General features: G+C 44.8%; 1 protein-coding gene and 1 long non-coding RNA gene across 5 annotated transcripts in view; both read right to left on the bottom strand.

The window, feature by feature from the left end:
• Nucleotides 1-12658, bottom strand: part of LOC125900837 (neuronal PAS domain-containing protein 3) — a 489872-nt gene that overhangs the window by 364598 nt on the left and 112616 nt on the right. The gene's annotated exons all lie outside the window — the stretch shown is intronic.
• LOC125900897 (uncharacterized) lies at nucleotides 8757-9569 on the bottom strand. The gene is made up of 3 exons (XR_007450895.1): nucleotides 9143-9569; nucleotides 8875-8956; nucleotides 8757-8781 (listed from the first exon to the last, which is right to left on the bottom strand). It is a non-coding gene; the product is annotated as an uncharacterized LOC125900897 (long non-coding RNA).

Here is a 12658-nt window from a genome sequence, read left to right as displayed (position 1 = left end):
ACAGCGACAAATTTCCATCGGAGATATACAGATACCTCGTTGAAAACTGTGCAGACGTGTATTATTCCCAGAGGCAGGTTCAGAACAACTACTCTACAGCCTGTGGACAGCATTGTGTCTTTTTTCTGTGTCATATACAAAGAGGAATTCCTTTTACAAGAATGTTAAACATGTATAGTGCTAATCTGGCACGCAATGATGCTATGGTGTGCAAGTTTGTAAACAAAATACAGCCCTCTGTATGTCGTGGATATAATTTTACATGTGTACAGTGCAGCAACATGCTGTGTGACTGTGAATAATTCTAATAAATAAAGAGAGAGAGAAAGCATGATCCGCAGTTCAGACATTCCATTTATTTAACACATTTGTAGAATACATTCATTTGGTCAAGAATTTAATAATAGTAATAATGAAAAATAAAAAATACATTCAATTGATCAAGAGTTATAAACAAAAATACATTCAATAGGTCAAGAATTTAATAATAGTAATGATGAAAAATGATGGTACATTCAATAGGTCAAGGGTTAAAACAAAAATACATTCATATGGTCAAGAGATAAAACAAAAATACATTAAATTGGTCAAAAGTTAAAAAAAAAACAAATACATTCAAACGACATTCAATAGTAAATATTAAAAATATAAAGAAATCAGAACAAATGTAACAAAATTACACACACACACACTTTTATTATTATTAAAAATCCTCCCACTGTGAAGTGTTTAGTCTGTGAGGTAGTGAACGTGTTGAAGCAGGTGTCCTTAGTGGGCGCTAAAGCACCCGGTGAGCCTATTACCGACCGTTTTCCCTTGCTTTTATGGGTGAAAAACTAGGGCGTCTCCGATTCTTTTATACTCCGCTATATCCCCACGCACCTGTTTGTTAGGGATGGCCATTAAAGGTATGTTTAAATGGGCTAGGGTTTTTAGGAACACGTCCCACCCCAGTGGTCTAGAAATGTCTGAAATATTGTGTGATGCAGTGACACTTTTCACCAGGTCATACAAATGAGTACCGTGGAGGGACGGCCGTTAACAACAATTTCAGCGTTGTCTGTCCAGGATAAAACATGCTTTGAGCGGGTAATTGCATCTAGAATGTATTCAGCATTTCTCTGACTTCTTTTAGGAATGTGTTTTAACACACCCTCTAAAACCGTGTCCTTTTTATGCCCATCATCATCATCATCATCATCAGGTCTGCGGTCCTCTGGTCTAATTTCGTTATCAGGCATTGCCAGGGTCAGTACAGTTTTTTCACGCTCACCCTGTCTCACCAATGCCAAATAACGCTGCAGTACTTGAGAGTATTTTTTGGCTTTTTCATATATGTCTGTGTCCGGTAGTTTCAATATGTCAGACATATGGTCAAGGTCGTTTTGTACTACCTGTCTTATGCTTGCAGTGTTTTGGTCCTGATGCTGCTGCTGCTGCTGCTGCTGTTTTAACATGTCAAGCTGATGCTGAGGAACCAAAAACATCTTCTGTGCATGCTCCATATTCTTCTTTCTTAACCTCTGCTTATCAGGCTTGTGATAAATGGTATAGCCGCTCCAAGTAGTGGTAGTAAAAACCCGCCGCTCTGGTTAATCCTCTTTTCTTATTTAAATGTTTAACATTTTTGTCCATAACCAGTCTGATGATGCCTCTCTTCTTTTTTAACTGAGAGTACTGTTTTTCTGTCAAAGGGATGTTACCTCTCAACACATTTAAAGCTATTTCACAGAGTGCATCGATAAAGTCTGCGCTAGCGCCACACACAATGACCCTTCTCATACCCGGCGTTGCTTTATATAACAACTCCAACATGGCTAGATTCCTCTGCACGCGTGACGCCAGTATTTAGCCCTTTGTTTGTTTTTAGGCCTATAAACAACCTGCTGATTTGACAACAAAGCGGTTCTGAGCCTCAAGTGGTCTGGAGTGACAGCTTTATAATCTATGAGGAGATACCGTATGGAACTAGTGGCGTCAGTAAACGCCTCTAAAAATATTTAGTGTTTCCGGAAACATCTGTTTGCCCAGGAGTGTAACCTGATATTTATCCCTAGGGTTTTTGAACAAGACAAGGTAGTTTGTGTTTAAACTAATGGTTCTGCTAGCCTTGCCTTGTATAAACAAATTTTGAACCAGATATATACAGCTGAGATTTCTATGGTGGACATATTTGGTGAATACATTCTGAACTTCTATATTGTCACTTGCGTCATTCATTAAATCGTCTATGAGTAGATTAGTCTTGTCCGGGGTAATAGCTCGTCGTCACACAGGAATCGGGTAACCCTTTAACAAAGTTGATGTCTCTTAATTTAAGGAGTTGGTCATATAAAGGTTGCCAGCATGAGTATCGTAGACCAAATTATCAATGTTATGTGAAATAACTGTAGATGCATTTTCAATAAGACCCTTGACAAAATATGTCTTCCCACAATTTGAGGGACCACTCACCACCAAACTAAACGGATGCTGCAGTCTTGAGTCAAAAGAGATGTTAGTAGCCATAAGGTAGGGTGCTGTAGTCTGACAGGACTCTGCGCTTGTTATACACAACCTTGACTTTTTTGTGTACTCGTCATTTTTAAGATGAAACTTCTTTTATCACGTCTGATGGTTTCCGCTCTGTGATCACATGCATCTGAGTGTTCTGATTGGTCACAAAGGACTGGACCAACCCCTTAAGCGACTCGTGGGTGAGCACTGCTGCATTTTGGCGTTAAGTGTGACACCCTTGCACTTGACCTGCGTTTTACCAAGTTTTGTGCAGTAGGCGTAACACTTTGGACCCCAGACACAAACTCTGTGATATAATCTTCCTCTGGGAGCCCGCACATCACCGTCATTGATCTCGTCGGTTAAGTCACCCAAGTATGAGCCTAGAGGGGGCAATCACCTGGGCGGACGTGAAAATGGCGCTGTCCGTGTCACAGTACAGCACACGCTCCTGCAGCCTGTCCAACAAGTCATACAGCATCAGCCTAGCATAGGCGGTGGTCATAGCCCCTATGAACACATTCACATCATTCACTCTGGACGCCTTACCATCTGCGTGACACCACTGGACAATGGCCACGTCATCGGATATAAACCCAAACTGACGCGCGTCATAATGGTCGCTGAACATGAGCTGCGTGAATCTCTCCGGTTCTGTAATTAACTCGCAGGAGGGCATGTTACTCCGCATGCTGAATCTGCCCCACAATGAGTTCAGGAGAAGCTTGTTACAATTCCTGACCGCCTTGTTGACACAGATTTTGTCAGCATCGAGTAAAATCCTCCTTTTCATGGTAGTCACGTATGTACTGGGCTTTCTCTGCAGGAGTAATGACATGCCCGATCACAGCCTGACGCCTCCTGCTTACACTTCAAAAACGTCTTGACATATTCCTTGAACAAGGTGTCTGTCTTGTTTGGGAAATGCCACACTTCATCAATGCAGACAATCAGGTACCCCTTCTCGACAGCTTTCTGAAGTTCAAACGAGACCCACACACCTGACAGCTGTCGCCGCGTCAGTATGCGCACAGACACTGGTCTGGTTTAACTCGCAGCACACCTGCCACACAACGGAAACATGAGCCTTTTGTGACACCTGTAGGGCAGTACGGGGTGGTACAGACCTCTGGGAGGAAGCACGGTACACTTTACAAACCCGAAATAGTTTTCTACCGGACCAAAATCTCGGTGGATAATTTGAGGTGTCCTACCTGGTATTGTTTATGTGACTGTACAGTAGGATACAGGCTTGTGAAATCGTAGTATCTGATTTTCTCATCTGCGTTATCAGCCTTGTGGTACATCTTGATGGCGTTTGTACGCCCTCCAAAAAGGGCTTGTCGTGGGTCGAGGCGTTCTTTGAGCCTGTAAGTGTTGAGGTGCGCCTGAACAGATGGGTCTGAACGCGTTTTAGCGCCTCCACTCACATTCCCACATCACCACCACACGCAGACCATGCACACTTTTCAACGCTGATATTTTTCACAGAATGAGTGGTACAGACTGCCATAGGGTTTTTGGTGACAGGATTCACTTCGGTCTGGGCAACACTTGACACATCCGTGAAAAAAGCATCCCGCAAACTCGTAGCATGTGTTTGTGGCCCTGTTATACCCATCCACAAAAAACTGCCCAAATTGTTGCTCACCGTGGTTCAAAGCGTGTCTAATCTGGAGCCTTCTACCTGGCCACGTATTCCAGCCATTGCATAGACACCTCAGAATAGGTTTTATTCTGCCGTGTATGCGCCTTCATACGTGAGGGCAAGGGTGTCTTTGGGTAGAAAAGCGCGTTTTGAAAACGCCCTTTCATCTCGACGCCAGTGTCGTGAACGCGAACGGGTCGAGGTCTGTGCACCTGATAAATGTCTCACGATAAATTAGACAGGCCTTGCGAAGCACTTCTACATCATTAACACAGTAGTGGCGAATTTCTGTCTGGAAATCAAAGGTTTTCTCACGGACGGTGTCATACCAGATCATGAACCTATGCTTGTCACTGTCAGACATGGTGTTGTACCCGTAATAAGAGGGGTCGGGGTATTTCCCCACATAGTACTCGTTCGCCCTGGTGTTGAACTTGTGCGGAAAATACCCCTTCTCCATGTCCTCAAAACCCATGGCAGCCGGTGTCCTGGATAAACGCATGGGTAGAAAGCTGAAAGAATCGATCCAGCGTTGCTGGAACGCCTTGTCATACATCAGGATGACCCTACTGCCACGCATGGTTACTGTGGGAGGGATCCCCTGTTGCACAAAATATTCCAGCAGTATGTAATTATCAAACCCAGAGGCGTTGTGTGCAATAAATGTGTACCCCTTATATTTTGGCTGCCGGTACCGTTTAACAAACGCATTTCAGGGTGTTGAAACAAAATTTGTTTCCCTCTGTGTCCATAGCACACACAAAGTTTGCTTCGTGCTTGCCCTCGTGATAACGTGTCTCAAAATCAAAAAATATGTATTTTGTGTGTGGGTTTTGTTTTTCAGCGGCTGGATAAAACATTGGTGTACAGCATCGCTCTCATTTAGGGCCTCGCCGCAGTGTGTACACTTTGGTGGCTTGCATTTATCTTCACAATATTTCACTTTGTCACACGGCGCTGCGTCGTGTTTAGAGTGAGGGTGTTTATGCTGATTATAGCAGTGTCTGGACTTGCAGATTCGTTTACACCCTGTACATTTTACAGTGGCCCCTGTGTGCATGTGACACTGTGTATAACAAACATTGCAGAGGTATTTACAAACGTGCTTAAACGGTTCTGTGTATGAACCGTTACAGTAGTCACACCCATAGGTACCGCCAAAGAAACCGGTTTTATTTACAATCAGGTAATAATGGTCATTGTGCAGGTACATCCACACAGTGCTGGCGTGTACAGCGTCATGGGTTTTGTAACACTGCAGGTGTTTACGCCCTGAACCATGGTGGAATACTACGATTTTTATGTTTAAGTGATGTTCAAATTTTGTGATATCAGAGAGCGACACCTTGTGGGTTTCATCAAATCCTACAGCGCTATGCAGTTGTTTAGCATACTGCATTTTATCAGTGGCAGACAAGCTTTCATTAACAAAATGGGCGAGACAAAGAGAGAAACAAAGACTGTTCTGAGACACGTCGTTTTCAGGGTTATACAGGTGCCTTCCTTCTTAGATAAAATTTCATCATAAGGGACTTCCTAGCCTCAGTCTAGAACCACCACCACTACTACCCGTGCCACGGTCACAACAAACTCCAGATCATCATCTGTCAGCGACGTGTCATTACTCTGCACAACAGAGACCACCTCCAAAAACTCGTCAGCGTTATATGCGTTGTCAGAGCTTAAAACAGCCTGCACATCGCTGGCTAGAGATGGTCCTCTCAAAACCACATTTAATACACTACCTGCAGGAGAGTCCTCTAAGGCTGCACCAATCACGCATGACAACCTCTCTCTAACACCGTCAATTGCCTGGGTGATGTTATCAAGACTAACGTCTCTGAAATCGACCCTCTGGCGAAATTCGGCAGCGTTGAATCTAGGTATGTCACGGACACGCAACTGTGCACCGCCTGTACTGGTAGATGGAACAGCAGGTGTTCCTTCTACCGGATTTCCTGCGCCGTGTTGACAGACCATAGAGTTACTCACAGAACCGACAGCAGCATGTTCAGCAGAGACCCCGCGATCACTCACATTCACACCAGAGACACTCACGGTCCCAGAACTGATAGCAGCATGCTCAGCAGAGACCCCGCGATCACACACATTCACACCAGAGACACTCACGGCCCCAGAACTGACAGCAGCAGCATGCTCAGCAGAGACCCCGCGATCACACACATTCACACCAGAGACACTCACGGCCCCAGAACTGATAGCAGCATGCACAGCAGAGACCCCGCGATCACACACATTCACACCAGAGACACTCACGGTCCCAGAACTGATAGCAGCATGCTCAGCAGAGACCCCGCGATCACACACATTCACACCAGAGACACTCACGGTCCCAGAACTGATAGCAGCATGCTCAGCAGAGACCCCGCGATCACACACATTCACACCAGAGACACTCACGGCCCCAGAACTGATAGCAGCATGCTCAGCAGAGGCTCCATTATCACGCACACATTCACACGAGAGACACTCACAGTCCCAGAACTGACAGCAGCGGCATGGTGATGCTATATTATCGTTGTCACTGTTGTTATTATTAACACCGATTTCTACAATAACATCAGCATTAGATGTAGCGGGAGTAGCAGCAACACCAGAACCTGAACCGCAAGCGAGTGATGGTGATGACGCTGATGATGATGGGCATAAAATTCTGTCTCTTAAAAACAGTGCTGTTCTCTTCTCTATCCCCCGCATTCTTTTTATAATGTATCTGGACCAGCGCATAACACTGCTGTGGCTAGCCAGTACATCTGGTCCAGAGGGTGTGTTAAAACGTTCCCTAACTGTACCTGTCAAAGCACGCGCCGCCTCTGTAGTGCACTGGGACGAATCGACATTATCAGTAAAATGTGTGCTTTCGTCATCTGTGTCATAACGACCATCCCGACCTGGGTGCTCATTCGTTTTAACATTTTCCTCGGTGGTGCCATTATCTACGTTTACTTAACAATGTGCTCCTGTTTTCTATACAGTGCGTCTACTAAGTTATTTATTGATGTTGTGATTGTGTGCTGTAATTCAATTAAGGTGCCGACGCTCTGTTTAAGCAAATGTACCTGTGTATTAAGGGCTCTGTAGCGTCGCTCGTTAGTTTTAGTGCTCCTAATCAGGTTTCGCTCGCGTGCCAGGCGGCGGGATCGCGTCTCGGCAAATCTTTTCCGACGCTGTTCGCGCCGGCTCAGCCTAGCCTGATGCCTGCACCTGGTTTTGCGCAATGCGTTCTCTCTTGCTATAACAGCCACTGGGGTGGGAGAATCAGAGGTGAGACAGGGTCGGTAATAGGCTGAGGAGGGTAGGCGGCTGCTGGGTGGAGGGCGGGGACGTATGGCTCAATACACTCTCAACATCAGCATCAACAACTACACCTACACCTACTGGATGAGGCAGGGGTGAGGATAGGCCGGGAGGGCTGGAGGGATGGCTTGGATACGCATCAACAAACACTACACTCTCATCAACATCAACAACAACACCTACTGGAGGAGGCAGGGGAAAAGGGATAGGCTGAGGCGGGCTGGAGGCCTGGCCTGGATGTGCATCAATAAATGCTATGCTCTCCTCCTCACCGTTTTCAACAACAACGTCAGCAAAAACACTGGGAGGGGGATGAGATGAAGCGGGTACAGGTGATAATGTCAGTACGTCGGGTAAGTTACGGTGTCTGTAATCACCAGTACTGTCTTACAGATCATCAAAATCTGGAATATACTCAGCACCTCTTAATAATGTGGGGATTGTGGGAGATTCCCCACACACACCTCTCCCGCTGCGGGAGCAGAAGCAGCACCAGTATCAGCAACGCCAGCCTTCACAGGTGTACTCGTAGAAAATAGATCTTTGCTTACTTCGTGCTGATGCTGTAGGCTGGTGTTCTGTGGTGGGGAGAGCGACTCCTGCTGACTCCACAAAGCCTCTGTAGATATTCCCACGTTAAATAGCCGCCGGTGCGGAGGAGGAGGAGGAGGAGGAGGAGATGGCCCGTGTTCCTCACTGATCGATGCCCTCTCACGCTGCTGGGCGTCCGCTGTTCCGCCGACTTCCTCTCGACCGTTAGGAAACGAGTTCACAGACTCCCCGACCTCCTCGAATGTGCCGTTGAAGCACTCCTCAACAGCCGTTGGAGCCGATTCTACACCGCCCGATCCTAGTGCGCTCCCCGCTTCACCCGCAGATAATCCCTGGACAACCAGTAACGCAGCTACCGCGGCGCTTGTTTCTTGCGTGGCCGTCAGCTCAGGCGGTTGAGCACTGTTTATTAAAAAAAATACAACATTAACGTTATCATTATTATTAATATTATTATCATTATTAGGCTGCTATTATTATTATTATTAGTATTATTATTATTATTATTAAATAACGACGTGTCTTACGTGAGAAATCCTTGTCCTGACGGTGTAACCCTCTGGAAATTTTCAGCCGGGTAGTCCTGGTGAATCGCCCAGGCACTGTTATGGAAAAAAACAAAAAACAAACAACACGATATGTTAGCAGTATTCTGTATCCGACACATATTAACATAATATTCATATAAAGTAGCGTTAAAACATTGTGTCTTACGTGTTAAACCCGCTAGAAAACTGATTGAGGGTCTCAGTGGCCTGCGCTGTGCACTGTGGAGAAAGAGGAGGTAAAACAGATGTTTGCAATGATGCAAGCATTCTCCCATTAATGATAAATAAAATATAAAAATAAAACAGTCTTACGGTATAAAATCTCTAGCAGCAGCAGAGGCTGGAGGGTCTGTTCTGCGCCTTTTCAACGAAAGTGAGCGTCTTTGTGCTGCAGCTGGAAAGTAATACCATTTATTTAGCTTAGTAACACACTCTTTAAAATAATAATAATAAAATACATTCATTAGATCAAGATTTAAAACGAAAATACATTCGTTAGATTTAGAATTTAATAACAGTAATAATGAAAATAAGTAATCACACACAAGCACGCACACTACGAAATGATATGTTAACTTACGGCTGCTGCAGCGGGGTGCAGGGGCACGGTTTTCAACTCCGGAATCGTCAGCAGCTGTACCTAATGAGAAATACTTTTTTTTTTTTTTTGTAGTTGTTGTTTTTAGAATGTTTTTTCTGAGAAAAATTAAGTATCTAGAGAGCAATGTTATCCAATATAGTTTAGGCACGCTTACCGTTAATTGAGGCCATTGTCCGCAGTAAAAGCTGTAGAAAAGGGTCCGCTGTGTTTCACGCAACCTAGACTTTTTTTTTAAAAAAAAGATCCTCTGCTTGTTTCACTGGGATTTTTATACATTTGGGTAAAACAATAAAACAAACACGACACACATCATAAAACCCTGATTGGTTGTTGGTCTAGCCTTGCTGTATGATTGGCTACTGTACTTTCTTCTCGTGTTTTGCCCGGACATGTCTGAACATTTATTACACCGAACAGATGCTGCACAGCAGGGGGGTCGTTGTAAAACATCCGTGCATTCTTAATTCCTCTGATCTCGGACATCCCGGCGCCATGCGCAGTGGTCTGGGCTAGGTGAAGTGTTGAATCAACACTTGTCGCTACTTTCCGGCGAGGTGACGAATCAACACCTGTCGACATTTTTTCCGGTGCAGGGGCGCAAGGAGGGGCTTTTGATTAGCCAATAGTTAGGGTTTCATTGGAAACCAGCCCCCCCAGAAGGAGGCGCTATGTTTAACCAATGAGAGCAGGATTTCGTATGACGGGAGGGGCTTTTGATTAGCCAATAGTTAGGGTTTCATTGGAAACCAGCCCCCCAGAAGGAGGCGCTATGTTTAACCAATGAGAGCTGGATTTCATATGACGGTGTGGGGACCGGAAGGGGGTGGGGTGGGGTGGGGAGGGGCGGGTGTAGGGGGGGGGGGGGGGTTCACGTGCACGCACGCACGTCTCACGTGCACGCGCATTTCACATGCACGCGCAAAGCTGGTCCCCTTATACTACTCATGGTAACAGTTTAACTGAATGACTATGACAAAAGTTTGAGCGGACGACGCTCACATTTTTGTATCTCCATGGCTCCAGACCACAACTGATTAGGTGCATTTTGCGACCATGGAGCACCAGTACAACTTGCAAATATCATTAATATATAAACTGGAGAGATGTTAGTTTGTTTCCAGCTCATAGTGAATAAACGATCACATTTAAGGGCACCATGGTAACACTTTAACTGAATGACTTTGACAAAAGTTTGAGCAGATGACGCTCGCATTTTTGTATCTTCACAGCTCCAGACCACAACTGATTAGTTGCATTTTGCGACCATGGATCACCAGTGTGACTTGCTAATATCAATACATGAACTGGAGAGCTGTTGGTGTGTTTCCATCTCACAGTGAATAAATAATCACATTTAACAGCACCGTGGTAACAGTTTAACTTAGTGAGTGTGACAATAGTTTGAGCAGACAAGGCTCATGTTTTTGGCTCCAGACCGCGACTAATTAGTCATCACGATAACAGCTTAAGTTTACGGTAACTGTTTGTAACAACTGTTGACTGGAAGCTTAAAGTTCACAGCAAAACAGACAGCACCTCCAGTCTAAGACAAGCCAGTCCTTCAAAATAAAAGCACCAGTGATTCCGCATCGATTTATTTAATTATAACAGAACTTCAACCTCACTGTAACACTACATTATTTAAATGTCTTATATGACTGTTGCTACTTTGTTTAACTTAATTGTGACTGTACCTAAAGGTCCACACAGTTTAATATATTCAGCATTATACTTGTGTTTGGCCATGTCGTCAAGCTAGCGGGGAACGGCACTTCAAAATAAAAGCTCTGTGCTGGAAATTCACTGCAGTTGAAAATAAAATGTGTTTTTTACAAACTTGACACATTTGCGAGTCACTTGTGGTCCATTCAGGTGGCCCATTTCTGGACCGCGACCCACCTGTTGGGAGCCGCTGAATATTGAGATATATATCATGTATTGAGATATAGCCTAAAAATATTGAGGTATTATTTTCAAGCCATATCACCCTGCCCTAATTTTGGCCAGCAAAAAATATGCTTACCAGTCCCCATAAGGCTGGTGAGTAAAATGTTAATTTTGGATGTTGCTGAGGACCAAGATGCACCCGACCTGAACAGGCAATCATTACAGTTTCTATTCTGCCTGAATTTAACTGAAGGAAAATAATTTTTGCTGGACAGTGAATCAGCCTGAATATCTCGCCCTCTGTGTGAAGTAACAATCTGTGGATAGTGTACGAATGTGACAGCGACTCTGAGAAGGTTATTAGGTTATCAATTTTTTATAATGCCTTCAAGATAGTAAAGAAGGAAAGAAAGAGAAGGACAAAAGACTGGGGGAGCGAGGGAATGAAGGACAAAGAAACAGAGAGAAAGAAAGATGAGTTTAGTGTGTGTGTGTGTGTGTGTGTGTGTGTCTGATCCAGTAAATCCAGCAGAGTCAGGCTCAGATCACAGCACTGTCTGTCTACCTTCATCTACCACCCTCCCTCCGTCCTCTCTGGGCAGCGCTCCTTTTTTACTCCTTTGTTTCCAGCCTCTTTCTCTCTCTCGGATTCCCTCTTTCACTTTTTCCTCTCGCCTGGTTTCTCTCTGGGCTCCAAATCTCTCTCTCCCTCTTTTTATTCTCTCCTTTTCTATAGCTGGATCGCTCCTTCTCTTTCTCTCTGAGCTCCAAATCTCTCCCTCACTCTCTCTGTCACACATCACTGTTCACACAGATCCTCTGGCAACTCACAATACACTCCCTCTCGGACACACACAGAAGTACACACCATTCCTCGAACACATAAACACTCTCTGGCGCACACACACATAAGTACTCATCCACATGGACGTACACTTTCTCTCACACACACTCGCTCGGTCCTTGACTGACAGGCCGGGCTCGGTGCAGCTCTTTGACATTCACAGTGTGTCAGAATGAAAACAGAGAGGATGAGGGGCTTCAGCTGGAGAATAGAGCTGCTTTTACCCCATCACACACACACACACACACCCACACAGACACACACACACCATTATCCAATCTGCTGATGATTCTGCACAAACACCCCCGCAGTTCAGATTTGCATTTCAGCCGCCGTTTATCGACGGCGTTTCTTTATATTTGAAGAGACTCGTCCACACACACATCGAGGCGTCTGCAGGAAAACTGAACAAATAACTGCTGGAGACTCGCTGCTGAATGTTGCTCGAGTTATTAGAGGGAACTGCAGTTGTTCTGTTTACAGATGAGTCACATCTTAGAGGACAATCTGACGAAGAACTGAAGGGAAAATGATCATTCACTGATAGTGAGGCGCAGGTTGACATGAAAGAGACGAGGAGAGAACTGTAGACTTACGACTGACGCTGTTTTTTAATTTCTTAATTCTATGAATCAGGAAGTCGTCTTCAGGAAGGCAGAAAGTGATATAACCATTCATAGAATTATTAATGTCTAAATCAAACTATAAAGTAAATGGACGGACAGTTTATTTGTGCTTTTGCACTGCTGACGTCTGCGTTGTGT

The sequence above is a fragment of the Epinephelus fuscoguttatus genome, linkage group LG14 (assembly GCF_011397635.1).
Source record: "Epinephelus fuscoguttatus linkage group LG14, E.fuscoguttatus.final_Chr_v1".
In the NCBI taxonomy this organism is placed as follows: domain Eukaryota; kingdom Metazoa; phylum Chordata; class Actinopteri; order Perciformes; family Serranidae; genus Epinephelus; species Epinephelus fuscoguttatus.
This window is presented reverse-complemented; position numbering and strand designations above follow the sequence as displayed.